Source organism: Nuphar pumila, chromosome 10, assembly GCF_984573655.1.
Source record: "Nuphar pumila chromosome 10, dmNupPumi1.hap1.1, whole genome shotgun sequence".
Lineage (NCBI taxonomy): Eukaryota > Viridiplantae > Streptophyta > Magnoliopsida > Nymphaeales > Nymphaeaceae > Nuphar > Nuphar pumila.
Window position 1 is genome coordinate 82,540,257 of NC_143258.1, and position 18,089 is coordinate 82,558,345.

Genomic DNA, 18,089 nt, shown 5'->3' on the forward strand with positions numbered 1-18,089 from the left:
AATTTTATTTTAAACTTTATAAATTCATTCTCTCTTTTTTTATATATCATATACTTGTAATTTTTTTGATATGCTTTAAAAACAAAAATTCCAATTTATCACGAGATTTTCCCATTGAAAATGAGAATTTTGAGAATCAAGATTTATGTGGGTGATGCAACAATTTGTCATTTTCCAAAAAGATGAGGGGCAAGACGGACAATATGAAAGGAAAGATTCAAAGGGCATTGGAGAGGAAAGCGCCCTTGGTTGCTCCAATAAGGGGGAGTAGCTAGGGATGTGGGCCCCAAGAAAACCAGATACACAAGGAAGACCCTCAGTGTGGCCCCCACTCCAAAAAAAATAAAGGATTTGGGAATACGTGGGTTAGTTGCCCATGACCCAGTCCGGGCTTTACAGGTAGGCTGTGCCAATGTTGGTGCGCTCGTGACACTCAAACACGGCAAGGGGACCAGCGGGGACACCCACCACCAGGCCATGTCCTTTTCACCAACTTGCTGATATAATACACCACCTCTTTCTTTTTCTTTTTTTTATTCGTAAATTCTTTTGGATTTGGGTCAGACACAGCTGGCTCTACTCGGTTTGTTCGACTACGCCTTAAGTGGTTCGGATCCTGGTGCATATACATAAATCTTGATCCGTACCATAGTCACAAATATTGCCGATACTTTGAAAACATCCTGATTTTTTATGGCAAGACTCTCAGAGCCCCATATAATGCCAAAAATATGATATTTTTCAAACAAATGCAATGTTTTGAGAATATCACATTCTTCTTAAAGGAAAAAAAAACATTTTTTCTGGTGTTTTTTGTGTTTTTACTAGGGGTCTCAACCGGTCGGGTTCGACCCGAACCAAACCCTATAGGGTCTGGGTACGGTGATAAATAAAAATACCTGATTAAGACCTGGGTCTGGACCCAAAGGTCCGATTAATACATGGAACCGGGTATAGATTATGAAATTTTATACCAGACCCGGACCCGACCCAAGTTCTGATTAAGACCCGTAATTTTTCAATGTAAAAAATGAAAAAAATATGGTTTTACCGGGTATGGTTCGAGTCCGGTTCATGTAATTCTTATCAGGTCTGGGTATGGTTTTTCTTATAGTGGACCAGATTAAACCCTGGTCCAGACCCGATACCATACCCGAAAATCGGGTCACAGTCTGGTTTTACCTGAGTCCGAATCAAACCCGACCCGATGACACTCCTAGTTTTTACATAAAACTTGTATATTTTATGTATGCTGGTATCTTTCCCGAGATTATTTCGAGAAAAACCAGGCATTTCAAAATTTCATGAGATTTTAGCTAGCTAATATTTTCTCAAGAATGAATTTTGCGACTATGATCATCATCGTGGCAACAAACTTCACAAACCACACTAATTTTGAATTTCTTGTAGTTTTATTGCTAGAAATTAATTCAACTGACAAAACACAAGAACTTAAAAAGCCTCTCCCGCAGAATGTAATGTGATATTATCTAGATATTCTATGTTTTTTGTTTCCAAATTTTAGATGTTCTTTAGTTTTCTGTGTTTTTGTTATGAGCCTAATGACATTTTCCTGTTGTTTTTTTTGTATAAAAACACAAATTTTCAATTTACGAAGATTTTCCTTGCTGATAAAATCCTTAGAATGGGATGTGTTTCTTTAAATTGATCCAGGCATGAACCTGGATCCGATTAATACAATTCATATCTAGTGGAATAGGTCCGCATGTATTTGCCACAAGATCAGATCAAGATGTTTATATATGCATTTGTGTAGTAAATACGGGTAGGGTAAAGGATATGAAGTGCATACTCTCGAATTGGATCTGGATCTGGATCCAGTTTTGCCTTCCAGATAAGTTCTCTAATTGATCCTAATTCTCAAATCCAGGATGGCTCAGTATCCAACCCTACTTGTCAAGTGGGCAAACATGCTGGACATACTTTGTACCCAACTAGAGTATCCAGATACTTGATTATATGGGTTGAGGGCCCGTATTTATACGCAATCCGCTGAACTTAGATAGGGTTGGATCCTGCTATGGTGATTCATGGAATGGACAACTTGAATGGGTCCAAAATTAGTTTGTTATTTTGTGTCCAAGATATGGCTTCAATTATTGTTGTCTTAGTTGGTTAGGGTTGTAAATCCTTTGGATGGGGATGGATCGGGCTTCATACTCAAATGTGGACCACTATCCAGCTCAAAATACACTAAATAGGTCTAGGTCTCATACTTTTGGATCCATATCCAATAAAATTTACCATCTTTACGCTTTCATGGCCTAGAATCAGCCGGATCCAATTTAAATAGATTCAATTTTCTGCAGTTTAATTTGGTTCTGCAAAAGATCTGATTGCCTAGCCCGGCTCTGATGAAAAAAAGAGGTCATGAAAGGACAGAGATCAATACTCAGCAATGTGGATCTTGGATGTGATCAGGTCCAACTATTGACAATCCTAGATAGATAATCCTACATACCCTAGGTTCCATGTTCACCCCAGACCAAAGTTTCCCTAATCTGATCCGGTCTGGTTCCTGCCAGATCTGGGTTGGATTTAGTCGGATCTGTTTTGGATACAAATAAGTTCTTATACGAATCCAATTCATTAGCAGGATAACAGCCCCAAGCATAGTCACCGGTTGCCACAATGACAATTCAACATCAATTGGAAATAACGGAATTAGAATATTTATTTTTTTGCAATGTAAATAAGACAGAAATAACTGCTAAACAAAAAACTAGAAAGGCATTCATAAACAAATATATAAATTTACAAAAAAGTTTTATGAAGGTATTTATTTTAAATGCTTTTATCACCATGTTAAAAAAAAATAGTGGATTAATAATGCATAGGGCAACATCATCTTGCACTAAGTCATAAATGATAAAAAGTTAGTGTTTTTGCTAAATATAACTCCTAGATAGTGACAATAGTGAAAAAGAATTGCAACTTATCAGCCACACATTTATTATGTTTTTCCCAACTTGTCAAACCAAATAAATTAGATAATATAATAAAAACAACATTAACATTCTAAAATAAAAAAAAATAAAAACTGTTTTTTCACAATAATTCTAACGACAAAAAATAAAATTATCGTGTTTTTTCGGCTCACGACTTTTTGTTTTTAATGATAAAAATCACAACATTTTCAATACATTTTCATTTAATTGTGATTTTTAACTTTTTTGTTGGAACCATAATATTTTTCCATGATATTTTCAAAAACATTTCTAATATTTGGGAGTTGTGACACTGCTCCTGATACGCCTGGCCTATAAGCCCAACTTGACCCGGGTCCCAAACTCAAAACCGGGTCAAGTCCCAATCCTAGAGTCATCATCATGCATGAGATATATAGAGTGCAGAACTTGCTCATCTTTTCTGGTCAATCAAGTCATGCCAATGTGTGCACATGGTGCATGAGATGGAGTAAAGAAGTTGGTAACTATTTCTAACCACTCAAAAGTCATGCCAATGTGTGGACATATTTTATTTTACAAAAATAAACAAAAGAAAAACTGATCGTGTAGGTATGCATCATCATCATGGTCATGATCATGTGATGTGCCCTCATGCCTCAACTACATTGAAGGAAACCTTTTTCATTGGCGTCCAAGGAAGGATTACCCCAATTGACATCAAACTTTGCTTCATGAATGGCTAAAAAATGAGGAAGATGGCATTATTATTGCCACATTCCTTCCTCTGCTCCTCCCTTTTAGTGACGTATAACAACAACAATGTCCACAAGAGTCTTGTTTGGAAGTTTCAAAAGGAAGAAAGATGACTTTATTTTCTTATACCAAATCAAAAGGGGGAAGATTTTGTATTCTTTCCTTTTCATGGATGTTTTGCCAAGCTGTCCATGATTCCATTTTGCAATTGAAGGAGCACCTCTCTCTCTCTCTCTCTCTCTCTCTCTCTCTCTCTCTCTCTCTCTCTCTCTCTCTCTCATGTGCCCACAAGGGCTTTACTCATCTGGTAGGGGCGACTTATCAATATCACCAAGTTGACGGGAGGTCACAAGTTTGAAACTATTGGGTAGCATCCCTTGCCACAATGTCAAAGTTGGATGTACTACCAGAAGGCAGAAAGACCTTAAAGGTTTTACCAACCAAAGACCAGCCGAGGCCGTAACTTCAGACGACCTTAGCACCGAACAACGTCAGATTTATGCAAAATCAATGCATTAGAAGCATGACGACAACCGCTAATGCATTGGGCAGAAAAATGAGCATTAGCCGCAGTTGTGACTGCCACTAATACCTGTTTAAAACTCCAACACTGATCCACACAATCAGCAGCGGAAACGTGTCCTGGGCTTCTCATCCAAAAAGAACTTATACGGAAATATGTTTTGCACAATCGATACTACATGCTATTAAAACCTTATAGATGTGTTCAAGGTAGTTTGTTTGCAAAGTTGGCATCTTGGATTGTGTATTTTCTTCAAAGAAAATATGATTATTGTTCAACTATGAATTATTGGTACATTGTGGACTGTTGATGATTTTTGAAGCCGATGGAAAACCTGCAAACACGTCACAACCTATCCAAAAACTTTTTAATCAGCAGACCACGTGTGTAAGATGAGATCCTTTAAAAAAAAAACTATTTTAAAGAGTAATTACATATAGACACCTAACGTATGGTAAATACATGTTTAAACACCTCCAGTTTCAAATATTTAAAATAGTACCTAATTTAAAAAAAATTATTTACATGACTGTTTTATTTACTTTTTTATTCATCCAACTGTCGCTAACTTTAGTAAATGACAATTTAAGTAACTTTTCCTTGACTGAATATTAGGGATGGCAGTCTCCACCCCCGCCCCACCTCAAGATTAGAACCTTCATCCCCGCCTCCATCCCCGGCGGGGATGAATTTTAACCTCCACCCCCACCTTCATCCCCGTTTCATGTCCTCCATCCCCGGTTCAAACGGGGATGAAGGTGGGGCAGTTTAAAGGGTACTTCCATCCCCGCCTCCATTCCCGAACAGGGATGGATTTTAACCTTCATCCCCACCTCCATTTTGTTTCATACCCTTCTTCCCCGGTCCAAACGGGGCGAGGCAGGGCGGGGCCCCGCTTTCCCCACTGAATATCACTTTTTTAGCTATACTTAGTGGTAGATAAGTAATATACTTAGTGAGAGAACAGCAACCTGACAGACTGTCTTAAATATTCGAAACTAGGGCTGTCAAAATAGTTGGAATGGGCTTTGGCTGTTAGACGGGCAGTCCAGGTTCGATTCCCACGGGCTGCTATCCCCTGTGCTCGAAGTACCTGTCCCACTTCTATTGGAAGAGAAAGGGGTTATGGTCGGAGCTGGTGCGCGCTAGAATCTGCAAGGATGTGAGGTTGCCAAAACTGTCTGTTCGTCTCCACACGTTTTTCTCTCCTCGCCTCTTATTTGTGGATGTGAATTTCTTCAAATGCTTCAATTTCATAAGTTTACTTTTATTAAAAATACATATAAAACACTCGGATCGGGTTGGATATTGAGAGATAAAGCCAGGTTAGCAAGGGTACTGCTCTGCAAAAAAAAATCATAACCCAAACTGGGCGCGCATATTTCTTGGGTTGATGCGAATATTATTTGGGTCGACACTTTTTATGCTCATTCACAAAAATTGAGTTCGGTCAGTTGGGTATCCCAATACAAGCCCGACCCTGCGACCCATTAACAACACTAAACCTAAGGCAGCTAAATATAAATATGTCATGAGTTGGGTACCTAAGTTTAAATTACCCTTTTTTCAATTCTACAGCTGAATGTGAAAAAAATATATATCCTACGTATGTTTATGTGGTTGGATGTCATCATCCAAGTTTAATCTGATTCAATGAGGTATCAATTATGTTTAACACAATGAAACCAACTTGGAACTAAACCAACTATGGGAATTTAAGCCATGATGATAGTGGCCAAACATCGTTTTATGATGATGAATAAATAATAGTCCGATGGTGCTGCATGACATGCCTAAATGTTATTAATTATAATGTTCATGATGATTGATATGCAGTAAGACGCATAATCTTCTATGATATGATGTTGCTAGTGTTAGGTCAATCATATAATTTTGGCATAATTGACGCCTCTTTCCAATAATAATGAGCAAGACAAGCAATAATCTAACCTAGTCATTGTCAAGACAAATTATATCCAAATAATCAGCTAATTCTTATATTTTTTTACCTTTTTTTAGTGCCAATCATTTGTTTGAAAATATTTCATCATTGTTACAAAATTTTCATAAAGCTTTATTTAAAAAAATTAATTTAAAACTACTTATCACAAAATTATTAAGAAATTTTTCAAGTAAAATAAAATATTTTGCTTAATTTTTTAGTTTTTTTTTTTTGAAACTTTTGTGTTTTTTTTATGCATTATATTGAAAACATGAATGACCCTCTACTTGTGCTTTTCCTACAAGTGTTCACATAACATGCAGCGACGGTGTACATCGCCCACATAGCCACCCATCTTGGCATTCCTCGAGATGTGCGTGGTATCCATCTCGAGAAATGTTGAGATGGATGGCTATCAGCGGTGCTGCATATGCAGAGTCTCTGCATAAAAATGCCTTATTCTAGAATTATTTAGATCTTTCTCAAAAAATGAACCTCACATTTGTTTTAAGAAATACCTCATTGCCAAAATAGATAATGGTGACTAGAAATGGTAAAGATGCCTAATTTGTGATCAAAGAATGAGTGCCATGAGGATGATATCCAGGCATATCTTAAATTGTTGAATGTAGGTCTTTTGAGTCATGGCTTGTGTTGGAGTTGTACCGATTAAAGAGAGCATTTATACTAATCTAATTAAGATACTTCCTGATATTGGCTGGTTAGATCTGGAGCCAAGATCAGGCTAATTTTCTATGAGGTCAACTTGGTTACGCAGATGCGCGGAAGGTCTCCGGTCATCTCGTAGGGGCGGCTTAGGAGCGTCACCAAGTTGACAGGATGTCATGAGTTTGAACCAACAGGAACATTCCTTGCCACAAGGTCAATGCTTGGCATACTCCTTGATGGTTAAAGGGGACTTCAAGGGTTTTACCAAACCAACGTGTTATAGCTTGTGTTATAGGAGCAGTTTGTTCACCTCATCTTGTGTTGGGGACGTTGCAAGTTTAAAACCCAATGGTACAAGTGATTGAGAGGCCCCAATTCTTGACTGGAAGGGACACCAAAGGTAACCTCCCTGTGCTCCTCCATCCCCGGGATAGACAGAGATGTAGGGAAGAGCTTTTGGTTTTTTCATGTTGTAAAAAAATAGAACTTGATCAGGGAAACCATCTGCCCCTTTAGATCACAAGTTGGTGAGCCAGTATTTTATAGACATGCCGAGACTCACCATCACTGTGTTAGGCTGTGTGAGAGACTGCCACAAACTTGAATAAAATATTTAAATATCTTTTTGGCAAGGAAAGACATAAAACTTAAATCCCTCGCTCGCTAGTAGGAGTCTGCCTAACCCCAGCTTGCTTATCAAAAAAAACAAAGAAAGGCCTGTCAAGCTACGGTTGGGTGGAGAGGGATGGTGCTTGGGTGGGTGATTTTCTCCGGACTAGCTAACATTAAAAAAAGGCAAAAAATCTAAAAAAAGCTTATTATTTGGATATAATTTGTCTTGACAATGACTAGGTTTGGTTCTTGTGCTAATAAACTAATTGTGGTGTTGTCCTATAGCTTTCTCTATTGTACCAAAGCATCTAAATATGATTGCAGATAGCCTGTATAACTCTTTACTATATTAAGATTCACCTAATTACAAGGGCTTTGCTCATCTGGTAGGAGTAACTTGTGAATGTTACCAAGTTAACCGGATGTCACAAGTTTGAAACCCATGGGTGGCGTCCCTTGCCAGAAGGTCATATTAAAAAAAAAAAACTTAGATATGAACTTGAACCGTGAACTATTCATCAAGGTAGTGTTCATATTATATAACCCTAATCCACTGACAACAAATGATATGGGCTCAAGGCATGACCTGAGATCACTTTCAGGTATCCCTTGCCCCCTGAGTGGAGCCCCAGCCTTGTAACAAGGGACACAATCATATGTCCCTTCAACTTGAGACATATATATATATATATATATATATATATATATATATATATATATATATATATATATATATATATATATATATGAGCCCAGGGCCGTACCTGTGTTTTATGGGGCCTGAGGCCGAGGGAAAAAATGGGCCCCCTATTAATAGCAGGAGTTTTGGGGTAGGGCCTCGAAATTTTTTGAATCCCTATTAAAAATGGGCTCCCTAAAAATATGCTCTCTATTAATAGTAGGAGTTTGGGGGCAACGCCTTGAAATTTTTTGAGCCCCCTATTAATAGTAGGAGTTCGAGAGCCGCGCCTCCATTTTTTTTGGGGCCCCTAAATTTTTTTTTTGTTTTTGGTTCCCATTAAAAATGGAATCCCTATTAAAAATGGGCCCCTAAATTTTTTTTTGGCCCAGAGGCTCTGAGGCTCAAGTCTCCAATCCCCTAGCTAGCCAAGAGTTTGGAGCCATCGTTAAACCCTAGGTGAATGCCCTAGGGCGCCGGCCACAGAGAACAACCGATGGGCAAGCCACAAGTATGACCTTAGAAAGAACCGATCTTGAGCAAGATGGGGTTCCACCATCTTTCTTAAAACTAACCTAACCACTTGGGCAACCCGGGGCGGACTCTTGATCAGCCTCTACATATGATTTTTTTTATTGAAAGAAAAATATTTTACATATGATTATCTCCCTACCCTTCTTGGATCTAGTGTTTTAAATAATTAAAGGTTTACTGGGATTTGCAATTTCTTTGTTCTTTATACAATTCAAGATCCAAATACTTTTGCCATTGCAAGTTGATCATCTAATTAATCAATAATGAGCTCACTAGATCCAACTAAATGAACTCCAATAAATGAGATATCAAGCTCTTAGCCATATCTTTTCCTTTGTATTAGCTTGTCAAGTCATCCACCAACTACCAACTTTGCTTAGTCATAGAAACAACAATAATGTATTATTATTATTGTTGTTGTTGTATACCAGGAACCTCACCAAGAATCGGGTCACTTACTGGGCCGGACCCTTCAAGGTAAACGCCTGGGTGAGGTCACACCTGAGCCCTTACAAAACTCACTAGTTAAAGGCACCTGTGCACCCGGTGAGAGGTCAAACTTTGGACAAAGAAGTCATGAGCAATAAAAATTATATAATAAAATAATAATACCAATGTTATTATTATTAATGATAATGGCAGTTGCATATTGGACCAATAGCTCAAAAAAATAATAATTGCTTGGTGTGGTTGATTGCTTTATTGGGTTAGACATGACTTTGGTCACATGATCCAACCTACTACTATGGTGTGTTTAGGGCAACCTGCACCTAACCATAACGTGGACATGTCTCCATTATCCTTCCTTTTCGTATGAATAAAGTTGTGTGATCTGCTCTTGTTGCTCACATGAGCCAATCTAGAAGGTTGTTTGGTTTCGATTGGGACCTTGGGCCCAGATTGAGCCCAAGTCTGACCCAGTGGGGTAAGGCAAAAAAATTGGCTCGGGCCAGCCAACCCTCTTAAACTATTGGACTGGACCATAGTCGCAAATCTTGGTATCAAGATTTTCTCGACAAAGGAAAAATCTCTTGATAAATTGATTTTTTTTTGGTAAAATATTGCAAAAAAATTGTAAATATAAATACAAAAGACAATAAACTATATAAAAAAGAAACATATGAAAAATACAAATAAAATACAAAATGCATTAAAATTATGAAAAACATTAATATATGGAAAATATTAAATAATCTGTATTTATTGTGATTTTATTGAGATTGTCTTTTTAATATTTTATTAATTACTAAAAAACACAATAGATTGAAAAGTACCCATGATGGTTGTGATATGGAACTGCACATACCAAGTTTTGTTGGGCTCGACCTCCAAAGCGGCCCACCTACATGCATTCTCGGATCTGGCCCAGCAGATCCAATCCATGCATACTAAGAAAGGTTCAAGATGCATGCCTGATCCTGGCCTCATTTGCATATGGGACAAGTAATACAGCTAAAATCCAGTGGTCTTGAGCTATACATAACTGTACCTTTTTTCCAACCCATTTCAAATGTCCATCTCTGGACAAGTCCAGTCCAAAGATCTGTCAACTGGGTCCGGTAAGTTTGTTTATTCAGGACAGATAATATATGGATCTCTTCCCAGCTGGTCATGTATCTAATGTTGGTACTTCCTGCCTGGGTCGAAACCTAACCTGAGGGCTGAGGCCAAACCTCTATTGATGGTGATGATGGTTTGCATGCGAACCAAGATCTTCCTCGTGGATCAGGTCCAGACCCACATGGTGAGGCTATGAGTTATCCGAGTCACCTGAACATGGTGCTGATGCAATCTTATGTCTATGGTGATTAAATTTCAGACGCACTTATGTCGAGCTGTCTTCCACATTTGTCCAGATTTGGACCTGGTCAGTGCTAGTTGCAAATCTATTTGATCATCACCAAGGCCATATTTAGAGTCTTGAATCAGAGGTAGGGGTGTCAATGGGTTGGACTGGGTTTGGACCCAGGTGGATCCAAATCTGGATCCAACTAAAAGTGCTGGCATCGGTTCTGCTATATGGAAATCCATACCCAGACCCTATAAGAATTACATGTACCAGACCTGGTCCATACCCTGTAAAATATTACCGTTTTTTAATCTTCTTTACATTGAAAAATCACAGGTCTTAACGAAACTTGGGGCGGTCCCGGGTCTGGTATGAAATTTCACAAACCATACCCAGCTCCATATACTAATCGCACCCCTTAGGTACGACCCAGAATCTAATTGGACCTCATTCTTTGTCACCAAACCCTGACCCTATAGGGTTTGGTACGGGTCTTAATGAAACTTGGGGTGGTCTCAGGTCTGGTATGAAATTTTACAAACCATACCCAGCTTCATATACTAATTGGACCCCTTAGATACGACCCAGAATCTAATCGGACCTCATTCTTTGTCACCAAACCCTGACCCTATAGGGTTTGGTACGAGTCAAACCCGACCGATACCTCTAATCAGCTCTGCTGTTTGGTTGCAATGGTGTTGCCAAAACATTGCATTGTGAATGGAGTTGACAGCCCCAACACCATATTCAATAGCATTTACATGAGAGTGTTTTTGGCAACTCTTTCCTCAACACCAGATTTTGACAAAACCATATTTTGTCTACACATTCGAAAGATGTTTCCATCTCAATGCAAGGCTCCCAAACAGAGCCTGACTGGGTCGGAGTTTGGTTTCATCCAACCTAGAGCTGTCAATGGGTTGGGTACCCGACCCAAATAGAACCTGGGAATCTGGGCATGTGCATAAAAATACCAACCTGAATATTATTCAGGTCAACCGGAACCTGACCCAAGTATATGTGGGCCAGGTTTGAGCTGTATATTTGTGGATATTTGAACCGATCCGGTTGACCTAGGTGTTATGTATTTTCATGTGAAAATATATTTTGTGTACCCTTGAAATCATATGGGTCAGGTTTGGGCTTCCATTTTCTCAACCTGACATAACTCGAACCCAAATCCTAATCCAATTGCTTGTTATTTCAGGGGTTTGGGTCCACCCTGATGGGTCGGATACCCAACTTGTTCACAGCCCTAAATCCTAACCAGCTTTTGAGTCTTGAAAAACAAACAGATGGATGAACATTTTATATTAATGTGATGCTAATTCTGTTTGTTTTTACTATAGTCATGAAACATTTATTTATGTTGCAATGGTTTACCCTAGCTCTTCTAACAAGCTAGTGGACAACCGGAGACCCTGAACCGGACAATAGTTTGCCCACCAACTCAAAGCAAAATGAGGTTTTACTGTCAGTTAAAGACAGTAATTGGGTGATAGGACTTGAGTGAAACAGGCGTCTATGCAGTTCTTAAATAGAGCCATGACATTTTCAAGCTTTGCATTGTTGAACCATTTTGAGCAATGATGTGCTCATTTTCCCTCAAGAATCTGTTCCTTCATGTATTCTCTTTTATCAATTATAGGTTATTATTGCCTTCACCAATGTAGACAGCTTTAGGGCACGTTTGAAAGGGAGAAAGATGTAAGAAAAGTGATGCAAAATTTTTAAATCTTCCAAACGAGAGACTTTTTAGCTGAGTTTTTCTAAAAGGTATACTTTTTTATAGGTATTATTCCTCTACGAGGGGTGGTAAAGGAATGTTTTCTACTAAGAGAAATTTTATTTTTACACTCCCCACCACCCATCTCACCACCGACCACCACACACCATTTTACCATCACCACCACCATCTATCTCACCACCACCCTCCTCCTCTCTTATCTCATGCTATACAAACAAGCAAAAAACTTTCGTTTGAAAAACTTCTCATATCAAAATCTCTCATAGGCAAAACTTTCTTTTCCTACGAGAGTTTCTCTTCCAAACGTGTCCTAAATGTGAAGGAATGAAAAGAAACTACTTGGAAGTGTTACAAAACTTCAACCATCTAAGCAGTGAATGATGGATTGAAGGTTGCTATATGGTGTTATTTGTTTGTTGTGAAGCATGAAGAGAGAAAGGACATTTTCTGCAGCATGAGACTCAGTCATGGAGCTGTCATCCCACACTTGATCAGGATAAGCTCATGTAACTGGAGTGGACAATGCACCTTTCCTCGTGCTGAAAATCTGCCATGTTTAGACATATATCAAGTCTAACCTGACCAATGCACATGCCTCTGTTCTAAATTATATATTTCTGTGTTAGCCAGCAGAAAGGTCAGTCACGCCAGCTAAGGCCAGATTTGAATTGGTGGAGAAAAAGATTGCAAAACACTCGGTGTTGATTGTAGTTGTGGTCAAACCACAAGCTCATATTTGTTATTAGGCACCAAGCATCCTAGACAAGGATGCCATTGGTCACTAGTGGGATTCATATTGGTAATGTGGTGCTAGTCTTGGTATCAAAATAGATGACCTGTAGCACCTCTTGTATTGGTATTCTTTCCATTCTAAGCAGGATATCTGACAGGTTTAATTTGTATAGTCAGGAAACAAAGTAGAAGTTTGGCTAGAGACAAAAATTTATCACAGATTTCCAACTTGATTGATGATAACAGGTACATGGAAACAGACTACAGTGAAAAGGTTCAAGGCCATGACCAACAATCTCCAGTGGCCAAGTTTAGACAGTATGTTATCACTAATAACTTCTGTTCGTAACCTACGGTTACATAGAAACAGTTACTTGGTAGGAAAAACCCTAACTTCATCTATAACAGGTCCACAAAGGGAAGCAGGATCATCAGCCTTTGTGTGGTAGAAAGAGCTGAAGAAGGTGATCCTTGTCCTCACCCCAATTGATGTGAACTTGAAGCTTGCTGTCTTAGACGAACCCTTTCCTTGGGATACAAAAGGAACCTTGAGTGTTTGGTTTCCGGCAAAGGCTTCAACCAGCATGGAGCTGTGGCAAGAGTTCTTTGCATCACCAACTGTGAAAGTCATGTTATATACTTTGTTGGGGACTGTTCTTATCACCTGAGCAATGGCACTCTCTCTTCCAGCAACAAGCTCAACTGCTGCAAGCCCGTACGGGACTGAGAAATGGCGGGAGTCGATGTATTTTACTGCTTTCAGGGATTCCACAATCCAACCAGGGAGAGGAGATGTCAAGTCTTCTTGTTTTGTAGGGAGGAGGACACCAGAGGAAGAGTTCTTGAATACAATAGGGCCCTCTTCAAAGCCACCATTTCTCACTAGATTATCTGAGCAAACAGACATGAAAGGCAGTGACTTTAAAAACCAGATAATTTACAGATAACAAGAACAAATATGCATGCGAATCAAATAATAGGTGGTACCAAGATTATGTAAGTTTTTGAATGTTGCAACTATGTGAGATTTCACATGTCCCCCCCCCCCCCCCCCCCCCAAAGAAAAAGGTGAGATTTCACACATTTCTAGTGATCTATTACTGGCAGTGCTCCATGGTTGTCTGAGTAACATGGAATAATAATCTGCATTTGATGTTATTCAAAATAGAAAATTCTTGATTACTTATCAACCAAATATGCTATGAAGATCAACCTAAAATGAAATAAGAGAGTGTGCACTTTATGCTCCCACAACCAATATGCTAGTCATGTTCTTCCTCAACTAATTTCACAATCCCAACTTGAGACTCAGATGGTTTAAGTGAGCATAGTCATCAAGGCTAGATGATTGACACCCAACAAACTGACATGAATGCTCAATCTGAGAAAATCACAGCAATCTTGAATATGGCCCAAGAAATGCATGACAATATGCAGTAGAACCACTGTGAAACCATCATCTCTAACCAGACGGCACAAAGACAAGCATAAGAATACCAATGTAAAAGGACCATAAACACAAACTACCAATATTTGATCACAAGACCCATCTCTCCTTCACATTGAAAAAATAATACAGGAATGCATTGTCACTTTTATTACCTCTTGTTGGAAGTGGAGGGGCTAACTCCTTAATTGCAACAGCATCCAGAAGGGGCCCACAAGCAGGGTCTTCTTGAACCCCTGGGTTGTGAAAGGTGAGCTGAGCAATGTTAGAGGTAGGCCTGAATCCCCATGCATAGGTATCACCACCATCACTGCTGTAGAGTGTCTGAAGGGGGAGTTCACCAGTTAGGGGTGGGACAGAGACCCTCAGCACCTCATCCTGTGCACATGTTCTTGAAGAACTGAAGGTGAGGGAGTACAGAGCCCCTGGCTTCACTGGGATTGCTTGGGAGATTGAGGCCTCATTGCCAAGCCTGACTGCACGCGTGCCGTGCGGCACGGCGAAGACCATGCCACCGGGCTGCAGCCCAGGTGAGACATACTCGACCATGCCATGAATCAACCATTTGGGCAGAGAATACCTGCCTATGATCACAGTCTTGTTCAGATTTGAAGGACTTGGTGCTTCTTCGAAGTCCCCATTAGGAAGAAGACCTACACAGAAAGGAATACTCCATATAAAATATGCTTTTCAAACACGCAGTCCTTGTATCAAGAAGAAGAGAGAAAGTTGAGAGGGATAAGAAAAGAAAAAAGAGAAAACAGAACACAACAATGTACTCTGTGAAAACCAATTTCCCAAATCTCGCTCTTGGGAAAATCTTGGAGAGGATAATCTCAAGAAAATAACGGCACATATAAAAAATTAAAAGAATACTATATGTAACAGTAAAAAAATGAAACAAATACACATGAATTTTTTTATCGCGTTATTATCACAATGAAAATACTATATTTTGAAAACAGGATATCAAAATAAAATCACAATATTTTCAAAATATCACCAATATTTGTTAAACATGCGTGAAAACCACATTCGAGTCAAAAGACAAGCTGCATTTACCAAGTAAAAAAGATTGAACGAGCTGAAAAAAGCTTATAAAGGAATATCACTTTTTTTTCTTTCTCGAAGTTGAAAATATGGTTCCACATAATGGAAGGAAAGACCTAGCAATGAGAAAAAACAATTTTCTTTTTCTTACGATGAAGATGAAGGAGACTGTCAGACAAGCATTGTAATTCACCAAGAGAACAAGTCAGCAACTACATTATCTTTCACTAATAAAACCCACTAAAACTACAAGAAATCTAACAACAATAGAAAGTGGAAAACGGGAGAAAATGAAAAGATGTGCTTCAAACAAAAAATAAAAATGCCATTTCTTCCAGGAACAAAACTAGAATCTAACATCTTCATACTTCACAGAAGCAAGTAAACTAGTGAATCTAAATAAAAAGGAACAAAAAATGGATCCATACAGACAGCAACACTACAAAAGTATCCAAAACTACTAAGAGAGACCCTAAGCCTCAACATTGTACAGGAGTACCATCAAACAACTACACTGTCTAATTTAGATCCAAAACCCACAATGACTGGACTCCCCAAAACATCAACATTTTAAAAGGGCACCACAGAAACCATGATGAATAGACCCCCAAATCTTTGAAAAATCTTAGCCATATAACTCACCAAAAACAAAGAAAAGCAAGAACGCAATAGCGGAATAAGTTTAAGAGAGACAAAAAAAGGAACAAAAGAAGAAGAGAACGTATATACAGTGAAAATGAGCATTACCATCAAGGTCTTCCAATGCAGCACCAACCAGAATTAGATGAATAAAGAAGAAAACAGCAGTGGGGAATGCTGCTTCTCTGAGAAGAGTCCTAAGCCCCATCATGGGACACAGAGAGAAAGCAAAAGACTAAAGGGAGACAAAAGAGAAAGATGGGTACTTGTCAATGACTGGGGAAGAGAGATGTTTATAGCACATTGAAGGGAGTCAATGGCAGAAGAAATCACGTTGGAGGTGTCGATAAATATGGGCTCGGTTTCTCTCTTTTGTTTTTTAGTGTTTTTTTTTAGTCTTTTTCCTATTTTAAAAGACTATGTTCACATGGCCTTTTCACCACTGTTCAGAGCCTAAAAATTGGCTTTTTGTGACCACAGAGAGCTGTTCATGCAAATATTTCAAGCATTTGAAATGAACAATCTTTGCCTTGATTTGGTGAACGTTCTCTGAGATGCCTCCATGAACAAATGAATCCTGTGTGCTTAGTTGAATGAAATGATCAAAATATGAAAAGATTAATGATATTTTTTAATTTTATCTATTTTAATAATACAGTGAATAAAAAATTAAATATATATTTTAAATTGTAATATAATATATATTTTATGAAATAGTTTTTTTAACCTAAAAAATTAACTATGTGATTTTCTTCATTTTTGTAGATTAAGCCCCGTGAATATGACATATATTATCAAAATCATATCTTTATATCAATAAAATTTGAACTAATGTATGATTCAGAAACAAATCATACAAATTTATTTTTCTTTTTTTTTTTTGAGAATGGAAAACAAAACATATGTTGAGCACGCCTATAGAGTTATATTAATCAAATAATAGAGCTCTCAACCATGACTTTCTACTAAAGACTTTGGCATCCTATGGGCTTTGTGAGTTATGTACCTCAAACTTAATTCCTATGGAAAGCTTGTCTCGAAACTTTCCAAATAAGAATGAGATTGACATGTGAGATTATGGCACAGTCGAGTGTACCGAATATTCCTATGGGCTTTGTGAGTCCTGTTTCTCTCCATATTCCCATTGAAAGCTTATAGCGAAACTTTTCGATGAGAATGAGATTGACATGTTCTGTTCAGGGTAAGTCGGTAAGGTATTGATTCATGAATTCGGATATTATTTTGCCATGCATTTTTTTTCAGGTTTTCTAACAGGCAAAACTCAATCACTCGCAAACTCGTTAACATTTTTTTTTAATAACCAAGCCCGGGAATAGACCCGAGGGGTTAGGGTAGTTGGAACGGGCTTGGACTCTTGGACGGGCAGTCAGGGTTAGATTCTCGTGAGTGTTATTTTCGAAGTCGGTGGTGTGGGCATTCTTCAAAACAGAACCAGAATGTGATAGCAAGAATAAATACAGATAGACGCCATGGATGAAACTAGCATAATTGGGGTGCTCGGCGTTCTCCTTAGCCTATTGGTGCCCACGATGAGCCCAGGGCATCAACTCGATGGTAAGTAGGACCCTAAACTCAAAATGTGAGAAAGAGGATACCCCTTAGCTCTTCTCGTTAAGCAATCAAACCCCTTCTTATAGACTTTTGAAAAAATCCTATAGCATGAGGCTATAGTGGGTGGTTACCATTATCGGTGGTTATCCTGCATGGGTAGTTGTAATAACTGCCCTTTAACTCACATGAGTCATGCCTTCTCATGATTTATCCATATCAAACCAGTCACATTAGGTTGGATACGATCTATATTATAACATTCTTTCACTTGACCTATTGACATAGAAAAATACTTCATCAAGGTTTTATTGTTATCTTGATTTAATTTTCATGTGGGTTCACATATTATCCTGAATCACAAAAACGAATCATATGAATCATGTAGATGAATACTTCATTATGAAATGTCATGTTTTCATACATTACAATATAATTCATTTTCAGTGCTTTAGCATGTTAAAGATTACATTT

At 38.4% G+C, this 18,089-nt stretch overlaps 1 pseudogene across 1 annotated transcript; it reads right to left on the reverse strand.

Annotated features, from left to right (window-relative positions):
• Nucleotides 1–13,108: 13,108 nt before the first annotated feature.
• On the reverse strand, nucleotides 13,109–16,254 carry LOC149827065 (protein TEEBE pseudogene; annotated as a pseudogene). Its single transcript, XR_016434647.1, has 3 exons — nucleotides 16,155–16,254; nucleotides 14,513–15,010; nucleotides 13,109–13,801 (listed from the first exon to the last, which is right to left on the reverse strand). The product of XR_016434647.1 is annotated as a protein TEEBE pseudogene (transcript).
• Nucleotides 16,255–18,089: the final 1,835 nt, after the last annotated feature.